General features: G+C 40.5%; 1 long non-coding RNA gene across 1 annotated transcript; it reads left to right on the forward strand.

The window, feature by feature from the left end:
* The first annotated feature begins 5,817 nt into the window (after positions 1 to 5,817).
* On the forward strand, positions 5,818 to 7,591 carry LOC112575319. The gene is made up of 2 exons (XR_003101607.1): positions 5,818 to 5,968; positions 7,024 to 7,591. It is a non-coding gene; the product is annotated as an uncharacterized LOC112575319 (long non-coding RNA).
* The last annotated feature ends 849 nt before the right edge of the window (positions 7,592 to 8,440 follow it).

Consider the following 8,440-nt stretch of genomic DNA (forward strand, 5'->3'; position numbering starts at 1 on the left):
GTCGGTGTTGTGTGTGAATTGTGCGCTGTGCGTTCACATGTACACGCTGATATGTTTGTGTATGGTAGATGATAGGTAGACCCGCTTGCAGTACGCTTTGAGTGCAATGTTCATGGCATGAATGGGACGGGTTAGGAACAGCACAGCGTAATACGCATCCATACTTGCAACTCTCGATAAACGTAAGAAGCGCCCTTCTGGTGCGACACCACCACCGTTGCACCCTCCTTCGTCCCCCCGTCTCCGATGCTTGTACACCCCACCCTCCCTTGGTTGCGGACAGGGATAGCTGTCACTGTACTTTTAGGTTTTGCTTGAAAATGTGGCCTGACCTTGACCGCACCGTTCTGCATGTTTACATGACGTCACGAATCTTGCTTGCGTGGCTGCGCGTGCAGTCATGACTGACACCGTCAGATTGAGGTGGACAGGAGTCGTTTCGCTGTCCCAGTAACTAGACAGCTTATAATTGTTTTAAATGTGACACTGGGTTACAGCGCAGCACCCGGATGTTACGCGTCTTGTTGTGGACGACCTTGTGTGGGACGCTGTGTGAAAGATGACTTGCTGGTAGCCTGTACCACGTGACAGTCGTGACCACCCAAAATATTTACTGCACTGCGACAGAACAATATTTATTAATGTGAGTCGACAAGTCTCACATGGCTGGCCGGCAGGTAAACTGACATTATACAGATTGGAGGTATGAGTCGTTAGCACATTGCTTAACCCGACCAAATACACAAAACAGTCCGCACGTCTTAATTTGGTTATTCAAACCCTACCATTCAACGTAAACAAAATTTCAAGTAAACTTATTTCGAGACCTTGCTTGCTGATAAAAGCAAAGTAATATTAATATTGTTGCCGTTGTGCGAAGTTTTCGTATTCTCACATGTACATCAACCACACAACACGTACACACCTACACACACCGACCACACCCTACACACACCACGTACACACCTACACCACCACGTACACACTCACACACGTACACACCTACACACACGTACACACCTACACATACAGGTACATTCTCAAAGTAACCTAGAAACCGGACAGCCGCTGTATCTCCAGGTGTCACGTGACATGTGAGGGGCGTGTCTACAGGACTGAAGTCTCTTCAACCACAGCAGCGCACGTGACGACGCAGTTCACGGCTGAATAATTCTGTCCTCACTACATTTTCCATTCAATGCAGAAAAAAAAAATTCCGTGTCTGCCTGGTTTTTCCCTTATGACCTTCACTCTTGTATTGGTTTTTTTTTTTTCTTCTGTGTTTGAAGGCTGAGTGAAGGTTATTCATGTTGTTTACTCTTAGTTTACAAACTCCTGCCACGGTTGGTGGTCGCAAGATGTTAGTCACTGGCCTGTTTGCTGGTTGAGTGACAGACACCCTGGGTACCGGGACACAGTTCATCTACTTGACAGATCGCTATTCATGAAGCACTGTCACTTCTAGTATCTGGGCAGTCGTAATCTTACCTGTAATCTTACCTGTAATCTACCTGTAATTTCTCTCGAGTTCTATTGTGCGGATGTACACTACAGCTACGTGTAACATTTATTTGGAAGGGTTGGAGAAAGAGTCCCCCCATGTTAACTGCCATCGGGTAGACCTGGGGCGAGGCAAGTTAAATAGCTTAGGACAGAGGCAGACACAGACATCAATAAGAAGAGAGAGACAAAATAATAATAAAACATTGCCATACATGTCTTGTAAATTTAAGGATTTTAATAGAAAGTCATAAATTGTATCAATCACAGTGTTTACATCTTAAACAATTGAACTCTTTGAACTGCTTTCGTCTTCAGTTACTAAAATACATAAACAACAATGTAGGAAAATTGATGAGGCCTCGTACAACAAAGATTTCTACATCACGAAATATCAGAGATACTTCAGGACACTTGTAAACTATTTGTTTTAATTACCACTTTCGTGCATATTCACCTACCAGCTTCTTTTGGTATCTTACCTTACTCTCGTAGTAATTACTTAATTACTTAGCTTATTCTTCCCCTTGCAGGGAAATGCAGTGACAAAGTATCCAGACTGTTGCTTTGTATATCAATATATAATACATAAAGAACCTTATACCAATGACTAGATGGCTACAAGGCACAATGAGAAGACTGCGTGAGTTTGACATCGGTTTAAGTTAATAAAGTTAATAATACCATAAATTTATTTAGCTCTTTACTCCACCATCAAAGGCACATCAAACCACTTTACAAACACACAGCTGGTCTTAAAAGCAAAGAGTTGACTAAGAGCTGATAGTGTAGCTACTCGTTTAGAAAAGAGGACGATTTTCTGGAAAATACAAACAGGTTTGCTGAGGTAGGAATATTTTTTTACCTGAAGTGCACTTCTGAGGTTGGACCTCTGCAATTAATAGTAAATAAAGGACCCAGAGTGACTGAGAGCATACAGTGATAGCTGCCATCTTGTCACAGTGATGTACATCAGTCAGCTGTCAGGTCAACACAACAGAAGACAGGAAGGCAGGAGGCTGTTTCACCTTCGTCTATTTTTGTCACCGGAAACTCGCGCAGTCGACGTCACAGTCCCAGATGAAGGGGTCAAAGGTGACACTTCTGTAAAGATGAAGGCACGTGTCGGAGGAGCACAGATGCCATGGACACAAGGATAAGAACCTCGTACACCATTACAGAAACATCGTTATAAGCGTCACTGAAGGAGAAGTAATTCTGTGAAACCTAGCGAGCAAACTCTGAAAAGGAAAGAAGTAGAAAGAAAAAGAAAAGTCTCCTGTAGAGCTCTCCTATAGCGGTGTGAATACAGAAGAAAAAAAAAACATGCTAGACATCAGAGTTGTTCAAAGTTGGTTCTTATTAGTCGAACGTTCGTATGTTGACATACTTTATCTGTGAGGAAATAATGCAGAGCGTCTCACGGAAAACAAAAGAGAAGAAACCTATCCCTAACCCTTAACACTACCCTTTCCTAAACCCTAAACCCTAACACAAATCCCTAGCCTTAAGCATGCATGATCCTAACCCTAACCCTAACCCTAACCCTCACCCTCACCCTCACCCTCACCCTCACCCTCACCCTCACCCTCACCCTCACCCTCACCCTAACCCTAACCCATCTAGTCGGTTTAACGGACAGTTCCAATGTCCCGCGGCTGTGACAGAATCATTTCCTATCTTGCCAATCAAAGACATGATCAAATAATTCAGGTTTATCTCCACCACTGGGCCACATCAGTTTGCTGATGTCAAGTTTAGTTAAAAATTCAAAATCCAGAATAAGAAAACACCCGTTTGGATGTCTGATAACATTATGTAGTTTGTATTCAACATTATTGTTAAACAACACTGATACATCATTTTGATTGGAACTATTCCCTGCCAACCACGTATCCAAACCGCAGGCTCCTTGAACAATTTTTTCCCATTTTTCTTCTAGATGAGGTTCTTGTACAAATAAATCCTTTAACTCTGAAAGTCAAAACATTTCTTCCTTTATCCGTGTCACTAAGTCATCAACATTCAGTGTAGCTGTGCTAAATACACTTGTTGTTGTAATTATTTTTATGCTTTAATATGTAAAGAGTAATAGATAGCCGTGAATGAAGCTACCATCATAATTAATAATTCCTAAATACACACAGCTGATTGAAGATCTCAGTAAAAACAACTGTTGCTATCTACAGTATCTACAGTATCTACAGTATCTACAGTATCTAGCTCCTTTGGCTGGTGTTCAGGCTTATCATCATAACCATCGCAAATCATTTCAATAATTTAAAAAATTGAGAGGTGGCAGCAATATAAACCACAACAAAGACAAGACAAAAAACATAAAGACAAACACCAGAAGATACAAATGAGTAAGTAAAAGATAAACAAAATGTTATATCAGGTTGTCAAGGTGACTATCATGGTCACCATGTTTAGCCAGGACCTGGTGGTTTCTGCACTGGTGGTAGAAACGTGTGTAAGTAAAGCCTGCGGGTTAAATAACTTTATAACATGCGAGTCTTTACAAGGCCAAATATGCATTTTCTAAAAAATACAAATACAGTGATACCTCGGTTCTCGAACGCCTTGACTTTCGACCAAATCGGTATTCGACCAGGAAATTCGAGAAAATTTTGTCTTGGAATTCGAACAAATATTTGGAACTCGAACATCCGAACGTCCGAGATGAGCCGAGTTGAGCCGAAATGGCGGTCATTCTGCCCAGCGCGCCTTGCTTGCGTCATCAGTGACAATAACCATCCCCCTTCCCTCCTCCTCCACATTCATTCCCTCCTGCCATAAAGTTTGGTACAGGTACAGTAAATGAAACACAATTTACTGTACTGTACTGTACAGTACATTTTTGTTTTGTTTTTTTGTTTGTTTTTGTTTTAATAAATACACTTTTATTTCTTGTTGAGACTCATGTTTTTCTACATATTATATACAAATTAGGCCAGTAAATAGGCATTTTCTGGGGCTTGGAACGAATTAATCCAGTTTCCATTATTTCCTATGGGTTTCATTGCTTCGGTTCTCGAACAACTTGGTTCTCGACCGTCCTCCCGGAACGAATTATGTTCGAGAACCGAGGTATCACTGTACAAATAAAAGTCTACTATTTTTAGCAGCAAACATGCAGTCAGTGCAGCTTTACTTGTCTGTTCTTCTGTAAGACGAGAAAGAGAGACGAGAACGATTGAAAGTACTTGTCGATGTGCTGGGTGGAGAGGGTAGCGATAACTCTGTCAGTTCATGACCAGTGGATCACATGATCAGGACTGGACAAAGGAGCAGATAATCAGTTTCTACTTTAATGAAGCGAAGGTGACACTTGATAGTTGTCCGTAAAATAAGAGAGAGAGAAAGAAAAGAGAGAGCAGAGAGAAAGATTGAAAGAAGTGAAGTCGGGTAGAGTCAACAGTGGATACACGTCCATGGTCCTACAACCAGGGCATCATGAGAGTTTGTAAAGAAAAGTCTGCATGCTCTATATACACTGTCATACACCTGCATATATTTTATAACACGATTTTTCTGTTTACCTTCATTATATTTTATTATTACTTATATTTTATGGGGTTTTTTTCCTTGCTCAATGTTTTGACTGCATGTGAACTCGCGAACATAATCTGCTGAGTCCTTAGACAGACCACGACAATCATGAATAGTAACATGTAAACCTATGTTTATTACTTAAGTAAATAATAAATAAATGTATAATTATTTCTTTGTTTTTATTGGTAAAAGGTTCTCCTTTGGGAGCGATGTCTGTGTGTGTGGCGGGGGACGTAGTATTTGTCTCCCTTTGTAAACAAATGTTTTCGGGAAAACAAGAAGGACCAGTAAGAGAACCTACTATCAGTCCAGCAGGTATCTACTGCAAGCTATGGACGAGTAGCCGTATCTCAGCCGGTGACAGCAGGGAAAGAACCAGAAATTCTAGTCCACAAATCTCAGGAGCAGCTCCACTTGGATCACGTGACAGCGCGCGCTCTCTCTCTCCTCTTGCTCGCGCTAGGGACCAGTGGGAGTGGCTTTGCGCGTTGTGACCACAAATTGACATCAAAGTCAAATGACTTTAACCCCTTTGGTAAGACCACCAGAACATGTTAAACAATGAAATACTCTCAGAAATAACTCAGCAAAACATGCTTTAACAGCGCAAACACACGCAGTATCTGACCTTTTGTGTCACTTCTTTCTGAGAAACACATTCCTTAGTGAACTTTGTGAAGTTTCCAGACAAAAGACATTCTGCGACGAACATTCCGAGTGGGGAGCTGCCAGTATAAATAGGTTGATGCCCACGAGACATGTTCACACCCAGCAGAGCTTCCCAAGCGATTTTCTGAACGTTTGCAGTTGTCCTCCAGACGGTCGAGTTGTCTCATCATGCGCCGACTGCTGATACACGTGGCAATGGTGCTCCTCATCTCTGGCACCTGCATGCCTGCTCCACAGCCACCGGGTAGGTACCCTTAGTGCACTACAATTGTTATTTCTCTTATTAGTCAGAAATGTTTTAGTAACTTGGTCTCCAAGAGAACTAAGATTTTCATAGCGAGTCGTAGCATTCATTGTAATATACAAATTTATCAACATACACACAAACACTGATATACAGATGATACACAGAAATACAATATTGAACATCGCACAAAAACAGCAAGAAACAACAACAAAACACACGCGCTCACCGCACTCAGTCTCTTCCACTGGCAAAGCTAACCGCAAACCATTCAACACAGTGCATGTGCACACTCCCCGAAATAAAAAAGAAAAGAAGAAAGAGAACAAGAGCAAGAAGGAAGAAGAAGAAAGATGACGAAAGAAGAAGTAACAAAGAAAGAAAGAATAAAAAAGTAAAAACCAAAAAAGAAATAAAGAAAGAACACGAAAGAAGAAAACAGAAAGTAGGAAGAAAAAATAAGAAAAAGACTAAAAAAACAAGAAAAAAGACGAAAGAAGAAATAACGAAGAACGAAGAAAAAAGAAGAAAAAAAAAGGAATAAAAAAGGATGAAAAAGAAATAACGAAAAAAGAAATCAAGAAGATAGAAGAAAGAAAGAATATTAAAGAAGCAAGAATAAAAAAAGAAAAGAGAAGAAAGAAAAAGAAGCAAGAAGGAAGAAAAATGAGAAAGCAAAATAAGGAAACAAGAAGTAGAAAGAAGAATAAAGGAAGAAGAAGAAGACACTTTTCAGTAGCCATTAAATATTCATCAACTTTCAAATCATAATTGCTCAATCAGTCTCTCTTTTCCACTCACACACACACACACACAGACACACTGGATAAAACTGATAAAACCCACAATCAGCTGTTTACGCCTTTGAAATTCATAAAGAGAAATTTCTCTGGACGAGATACGAACTGGGACATCTGATGTCCACAGTGGTGATGACACTTTAGCCTCTGTGTCGTTTATTGTTATTGATGTATTTACTTCTTGTAGGATAAGTTACACAGTGCACGTGCTGAGTCTTGTGTTGATAATGTTGGCCTCGTCACACTTTGTTACAGGAGAAGCAGGTGCCTTAGGGCCACTTCCACGACCAGGCTTGCTGCCAGCTCCACAACCTGAGGTCCTTGGTGATGTCCGTAAACAAACAAACAAACAGCGACAAAAGCTTTCAGCAAGCCTGCTTGTCTCCCATCTCCATCCTGCTTGTCTTCACTATCCTGCTACACGTGACCCTGTACTCAGTGTCAGTGAACAGATACAACAGTGAACATTCAGTAACCGTTTCTGCTACTAGACGACATTGTGTTTATCTACAATACAAAATGTTTTTATAATGTTGTCAATGTTAGCTGTAGTCTGTAGTTATCTTACTCCAATGTCTTGTCAGTGTACTGCCACAAGCTTCAGTGTAGATAAATGACATCCTGTAGGCTCACTGTGTCTACTGTAGCCCTATGATGACTCTTGTCATCGTGTCACGTGCAGCTTGAAACATTGTCCACGATGTCCTTACACACAAGCTCTCTGTTATGTCTGTGTGTTCACTTCACTCTTGCTCCATCTTTTAGTCTGCTTCTGCTGCTGGATGAAATAATTTTAAAGTAAACATAAATATCTTCAATCAAATTGTTCTTTCTTTTTTATTTGAGTTTTGAGCTTTTCACCTTGCACATGTGTGTACGAGCTGTCGACGGAACAAATTCGTGTTGATCATTCTCAATGTGGGGGCTAACTGTGTCTGTTATGGCACTACACTGACCTTAGTCACTAAACCACTTACATTAAAAATAATAATTAATTTTCTTTATAATTTGCGGTATACAGGCTTAAATTGAAAATAACCTTAAATACAGAAGAAAGTGAAAAGACACAAAGTGATACAAAACACACAAACACACACACACACACACACACACACACACACACGTACCATTTTCAGTAAAACAGTTTTTACTAAATTAAGATTCACACAACAGGTTTGCTTTAGGTTTCAACAATGGTGGAGAATGACTATGGAATGTGAGATGAAAGATAATTACAGATTTGTGTTTCCTAACACACAGTCCATACAAAGACCTTCTGATGCCAATAACTAGATGGTACCATGGACAATCAGAAGTCTGCGTGTCTGACCTGCAGTTTACTCAGGAAATATAATAATACAAATGTTTATATATCGCCCTACCCCAACATGAAGGCAGGCTCACAGCTCTCTACACAAATACATAACAACACACAAACAGCAAAGAGTTGATTGTTAGCTGTTAGTGCAGCTTCTCATGTTGACAAGAGGATGATGGCCGTCAGAATACAAACAGACCGAGACATGGTCAGCAAGATGAAGGGTGTGTATGTGTGTGTGTGTGTGTGTGTGTATCTTTGTGTTTGTGTGTGTGTGCTTGATGTAACAGTTGTAATAATTTCTATAATGAGGTATCAAGGAAGGTTTAAACCATTTCGGTTATTGTTGCCCAC

This window comes from Pomacea canaliculata, linkage group LG11 (assembly GCF_003073045.1).
Source record: "Pomacea canaliculata isolate SZHN2017 linkage group LG11, ASM307304v1, whole genome shotgun sequence".
NCBI lineage: Eukaryota > Metazoa > Mollusca > Gastropoda > Architaenioglossa > Ampullariidae > Pomacea > Pomacea canaliculata.